Here is a 7,221-nt window from a genome sequence, read left to right as displayed (position 1 = left end):
GCAGTCCGTCGCCGAAGTCACCGCTGCTGCATGCTTTTCACATCCAACGGGGAAAACAGGGGAAGAAAGTCCATCGTTGCAATATTGCCAAGGAGAAAGTTCAAGCTCGCCGGAGATGGAGGTTCGTAGCTTCGCTGCCGAGAGACGAGTGAGCGAAGAGAAGATGGAAGCTTTCCGTCGCCGCCGGGATTTTCCTCATTGCTGTTGCATTGACCGACGTCCCCTTTGATGCTTCTTGCCGCTGAACTACGCCTAACGGAGAGGAGGGAAGGAAGATGAAGGTTCATGGTGATGTTGCTTGCTAATTTAGCCGAGAGAGATAGCGAGAGAGGAGAGATACGAGAGAGACGAGAGGTATGGGTGAGAAATCAGGGGTGTTTTGGCTGCTGATCATGTAGGTTACAATATTTAGAAGCTACTATTTATAGCTAGGGTAAGCTTCCATTTTAGGCTAAGTCATTTATGAAAGTTGGGTCACCTATGGTTCAAGGCTAAAATGCATATACATTTATGTACATATATTTTGAGTTGGGCTTAAAAGAATTCTTGGAAATAAGGATTGAGCTTAAGGATAATTTATTGGGTACATAGCCTTATAAGAAAAATCATATATATTATGGGCTTAGAACATTTGGGTGCTCAAATAGTAGTTTATAAAAATAGCTCATCTATAGCCATTATGAAATAATAATATTCAAAATTATTCAAATAATTACTTAATAATAAAATAACCCCTTATTATATTTAAAAGAATAATAGGGAAATGCGGGGTATTATGGTTTTTGGGACAGAGGTCTAAAACTAGTACGATAGTAGATAGAAGAAAATATTTATATAATATATGCTTAGTTTTGAAAATTTTGACCAAGAGAAAAGGAGAGGTTTAAGGTTTAATGACAGCATTGGTTAAGAATAGAATCAAGGGTTATCAAGGTCACAACTTATGAAATAAGGTTGTCACGTTGCACAGAAAAGTTGTAAGAAGCAAACAAGAGCATCATTTGAAAGGATAGAAATGATTTCTCAACCAAGGGAATATCAAGTTCTTTCAACAAAAGGAAAAAGAAGAAAAGAACTCGCCTTTGAGAAAAGATAGGGACGAGATTCGAAAGCAAGAAATGAGTTTTTCAATGATAGGATATTCAGTTTATTCAAGGAAAATAAAGAAATTAGGTTCCAAGGGGAGTTAGGAATGAGGTCTGGAAGGATAGAAATGATTTTTCAATGATAGGGTATTCAATTTTCCAAGGAGGAGAAAGAAATTTAGTAACGAAATGAGATAAGAATGAGATTTATAACAGATAGAAGGGATATCTCAATGAAAAGGTATTTGGAGTTTCAAGAAACAGAGAAAATTTTGGTTTTAAGAAGGGTAAGAAGTCTCTCATCTTTAGGCGATTTCTTCGGTTTGACGATTTGATCACGACACTCTGACAGATTGACAGATCTTAACATTTGTAACACCCCGTATTTTCCTACCACTATTTTTAATATAAGTATTTAAAATAAAGGCCTACTTTCTTATTATTAATTATAATAGTATAAAGGTTATAGATATAATTTTTTTTTTATTTCTATGGGCTAGAGATAAATTATTTATATAAATTACTATTTTAAGATCAAAGCACACTAGCCCATAAACTATATGATTTTTATTATAGGGCTATGGACCCAAGGAATTATTTTAAACTAAATTATAAATATGATATAAACTACTCTTGACCCAACTAGCCTAGTCCAAATTGTATAGCTTCCATATTGACCTAGCCCAAAGTGGAAGCTTACCCTAGCCATAATTAGAAGTTTCCAAATATGGAAACCTAGATAATCAGCAGCCAAAATACCTTCATATCTCTGTCTTTCCACTCTCTGTCTCTCCATCGTCTTTCTTCTCCCCTTTACTATCTTCCTTCTTCTTTAATGATCCTCCATGAACGGCTTTGATAGACGCCAAAAGTACCTAATTATCTAGAACTTATTAAGTTGATTTCTTGCCAAAACAAAGTCTTAAAGAATGCAATTACATGTTTACATGCTAATTTACTAACAAATTGCAAATGAGTTCTGTGTGGAGTGTTTTGAAGGATTCCCACAGGAATGAAGGCTGAAATCAACCAAAGAGAGCATAAAACCCGTGAAAAGAAGAATCAATCCATACGGGAGCACGCAAAGACCAAACTGGAAACAACAAAAGGGACGAAAACGAAGGAACCCACTCCCACGAGCACCACCACGCGTGTGAGCTAGCGTGGAATTAATCCAGTAACCAACCACGCCAGCCACACGCGTGTGGGCAGGCGTGGGACGGCACCAGAATCCTGCGCGACATTTTAGGATTCTTCCATCAAGATTTGTTTTCTCTTTGGATTTCTCTTGCTTTTCCTTTTTCCTTAAAGTTATTTGCTTTTAGTCTTGATCTTGTAGATATGCTTTTCTATTTTAATGATTTGATGTTGTTAAAGCCTATGAGAGGCTAATCCCTAGGATAGGGGCTAGATTGAATGGAGATTTGGTATTTATGATGTAATTTGATGAATGAGTTTGATTTCTTTGGGGAATGTTGAAATTGTGTGTATGTTTTGTATGACCTTGTTAGATCAAGGGCCCCGATCTCTTCAAGAGTATAGGATCATCTCTTTGGCGAGATATCGCAAAGAGATGTAGCCCACTACCCACATCTCCCGCTCTCAATCTGAGAAGATGAGATCCGGAGGGAACTTGTAGACAAAGTGTTTGATAAAATTCCCCAACCGATTGAGGATTGGGAGCTTGAGTGTGACGCCACTCAGGACAATGTTCCAAGCTCTTTCAACCATGACTCAATGGAAATCAATACTCTACCGCATGCTCCAAACCAATCTCCACGATACTTTAGCCCCCATCCGCTTTTATTTACCTTTACTTACCTTCAATCTTATTAACCTTTGCACCCTTACTACTTCAATCCAACAACTTCTACATGTTCAACCTTAGAGTTATCCAAACAACTCAAGATAGGAAATCCGTATATTCTCCAATCTGCCATCCGCGAGAGACACGACACTCGAGGAGTTCATGACTCTTCGTTTTACCACCTACATCCACCTTCACATTCAACTCACCCCATACATACAACCTTGTCAAAATGGCGCCATTGCCGGGGATGGCAAACTGATACGGATATCTCCACAGTAGAAGAGGGTGAAAATGAAGATATGAAAGATAGAGAAGAAACAACTCATACTGCTAGGCCAAAGAGGGAACGAAGGAAACCAGCATGGATGACTGATTACATTTGTTAGACTAAGTCTATTCATAATAGGATAGTATAGTTTAGTCTTAATATATATCATATTAAGAATCATAGTCATAAACATAATAGGAGTAACTCAGTATATAACCACCCTGCATGCCAGGGAAGAGGACACACAAGAATTATTTCAACTTCCATTCTCCTGCTATCTATCTCTCTCTCTCTCACTCTCTCTCTCTCTCTCTCTTTCTCTCTCTATTTCTCTCTCTGATTTTTCCTCCTCTCATTCCATCCTTGGAGTCCGCATCCACTCAAAGCGGTGCCGGCTTGGTACGAGTTCGTATCAATTGGTGCTTTCATTGAATTGAACTATAATCCTGCCTCATTATGTCAGACAACCAAGCTACAGCAACTCATCCTTGGGAGCAGGCAATTACCGTATTGCAAGAAAATTTTGACAGACAAACTGTTACAAACCACCAACTTATTCAAAAACTCATCAACTCGGTTTCACGATTGGAAACGACGGTAACAACCAATATGAATGCAGTAGTGCAACCTCAAGTACAGGGAATTTTAGGACCTTCACCTGATACTCATCTGCAGCCATCTATGCAGACGGAGAATGGTCAAGGGACCTAACGATCTGTGCAGACGGAGAATGGTCAAGGGATCCAACGATTTCATATAAAACTTGAGTTACCTCGCTTTGATGGTTTAGACCCTCACAGTTGGGTATTTAGAATTCAAGAATATTTTGACTTTTACGATACACTCGACACACAGCGATTGCGAATAGCAGGATTCACAATGGAGGGGAAGGCTTCCGAGTGGTATCAATGGATGAAGAAGAATAGATTGTTAACCACATGGAATGAATTTTTGCAGAATGTCACAAAGCGGTTCGGCGAGTCTCGTTTTGAGGATTTCCAAGGGAAATTGTCAAAATTGACACAGCAGACCACAGTCACTGCCTATCAAGCAGAATTTGAACGATTAATGAATAAAGTTACAGGGATTGCAGAACCGATCCTTCTTTCCATGTTCATCGCAGGGCTTAAACCACTTATTCGACGAGAAGTGCAGATGGCACGACCAACAACATTGATGGAAGCTTTTGATCTTGCTCGAGAATATAATATGAGGCAAAATTGGAGGAAATTCAGGCTGAGCTTCAACCAGTTGCACGATCACCCTTAAGGTGGCAACAACGCCAAATACCACCTGCAAACACTACACGGTCAGCCCCAGTTATAACACAATCATCCGTCCAAGACAAAAGGGAGACAACAACCTTAGCTTTACCACCCTCAACTCAATCAACATCAAATCTTCCCATTAAACGATTAACACCTGCAGAGCTGCGGGAAAAACGAGAGAAAGGTATCTGCTATAACTGTGACCAACGCTGGTCAAACAACTATAGATGTCGAACCAGATTTTTGATGCTAATGGGGACAGGAGATGACGATATAGAAGACCCACTCTTACAGGAAGAAACCATAGTGCATGGGCAAGATGACATAATCTCAGGAGATATTTCTAGTCTAAACTCATTGGCAGGCCCAGGTAATCCTAGATCGCTTAAACTTTTGGGGGAAGTTAATGGGCAAAAATTACAGATTTTAATAGATAGTGGCAGCACCCATAACTTTGTGCAACCCAAAATTGCGGAGCAATTACAGTTACATGCTTTGAAGGTTACACCATTTCGGGTATATGTTGGTAACGGAGATTCTCTAGCTTGTTCCCACAGTTGCAAACAAGTACCATTGACACTACATGGCACTGAATTCTTAATAGACTTCTTTGTGCTTCCAATTCGAGGCCCGGACATGGTGTTGGGAATTCAATGGTTATGGGGACTGGGAAAGGTTGAGCATGACTATGCAAATATGTCCATGCAGTTTGAATGGAAAGGCCAACAGGTAAAATTGCAAGGAAATCACTCATTGACACCACATGAAATAACTCTGAATCAGTTAGAAGGTCCAGTAACAACAAGGGAAATACTGGAACTCTATGAGTTGTTCCTAATAAGTGGTCCTGAATCTCCACCAGAAGAAAATAATACTAAAAAATCTATACAGGAGACACAACTCCCTACAAATATACCACCAGAAATTATAACAGTACTTCAGCAGCATGAGAAACTATTCCAAGCACCTGCTACGTTACCCCCATATAGATTTTTCAATCACAGAATTCATTTACAACCGGGAACCAAGCCAATCAATGTTCGCCCATATCGCTACCCACACTTCCAAAAAGAAGAAATCGAGAAGCTGGTTACAGAAATGCTAGATCAAGGAATTATCCGACCTAGTCAAAGCCCTTTCTCATCTCCAGTCCTACTCGTAAAAAAGAAAGATGGCACCTACAGATTCTGCGTAGATTATAGAGCCTTGAACGCTGCAACAGTACGAGACCAATTTCCTATTCCTACGGCAGATGAGCTCTTTGATGAGTTAGGCCAAGCAAGGGTGTTTACAAAATTAGATCTTAGAGCCGGTTATCATCAGATAAGGATGTATGACCGAGACATATATAAGACAGCCTTTCGAACTCATGAAGGACATTATGAGTTTCTTGTCATGCTTTTTGGGTTAATGAATGCCTCGTCTACCTTTCAAGCAACCATGAACCGCATGCTCCACCAATTCTTAAGGAAATTTGTGATAGTGTTCTTTGATGACATCTTGGTCTATAGTCAAACACTGGAGGATCACATTTACCACCTACAAGAAGTGTTTGGCACATTACAACAGTATGAATTCTACTTAAAGTTGAGCAAGTGCAGATTTTGTCAAACTTCTATCGAATACCTTGGTCACATAATTGATCAGGAAGGTGTGCATGCAGATCCTAACAAAATTGAGGTAATGATAAACTGGCCACAACCAAAAACCATTCGACAATTAAGGGGATTCTTGGGAATGACAGGATATTACCGTCGTTTCATAAAAGGTTATGCCAACATCGCAGCTCCGCTAACTGACTTACTTAAAAAGGATGCATTCCAATGGGGGCAGAAAGCAGAACAAGCATTTACAACCCTCAAGACTGCAATGACAAAGACCCCGATTTTAAGACTTCCTAATTTTAGCAAGCATTTCATTGTAGAAACAGATGCATCTAATGAAGGCATTGGGGCGATTCTGGTGTAGGAAGACAGACCAATTGCATTTTTCAGCAAAAAGTTGGGATCACGATTAAAAAACTCATCAACATACAACAGGGAGCTTTTTGCCATTGTAGAAGCTGTAGAAAAATGGAGACAGTACCTACTAGGGAGGTTTTTCATCATCCGAACAGATCATAAAAGCTTGAAGGAGTTGTTACAACAAGTAGTGCAAACCCCAACTCAACAATACTATGTTAGAAAATTAATGGGATATAATTTCAAAATACAGTATAAACCTGGCAGCAATAATAAAGTAGCAGATGCTCTTTCAAGAAGAGAAAAAGAGACAGCACCGAACATCTCATATGGAGAAGTATTCCTCACAGTAAGTAAACCAATCCCAGAACTTATAGAGACTATACGAAAGGAAAATAACTCAGAACCTGACATACTGTATCTTCACCAAAAAAATACAGAAGGGAGACTACCTAATTATTATCTTCACCAAAAAAATACAGAAGGGAGACTACCTAATTATTATGAAATCAAAGATGGCATAGAAGGGAGACTACCTAATTATTATGAAATCAAAGATGGCATGGAAGGGAGACTACCTAATTATTATGAAATCAAAGATGGCATGGCTTTCTACAAAGGCCGATATTGCATAGGAGCAAACTCTAAACTGAAATCTCACCTACTACAAGAGTTCCATTCAACCCCAATGGCAGGTCACACAGGGGTAGCTCGCACATTGGTGAGGCTTGCATCTAATTTTCATTGGACAAACATGAGGGACGATGTGAAAAAGTTCATCGCAACCTGCCAAATATGCCAACAAACCAAATATTCAACACAACCCCCT

Source organism: Ipomoea triloba, chromosome 9 (assembly GCF_003576645.1).
Source record: "Ipomoea triloba cultivar NCNSP0323 chromosome 9, ASM357664v1".
NCBI lineage: Eukaryota > Viridiplantae > Streptophyta > Magnoliopsida > Solanales > Convolvulaceae > Ipomoea > Ipomoea triloba.
Note: the sequence above shows the minus strand (reverse complement) of the source record.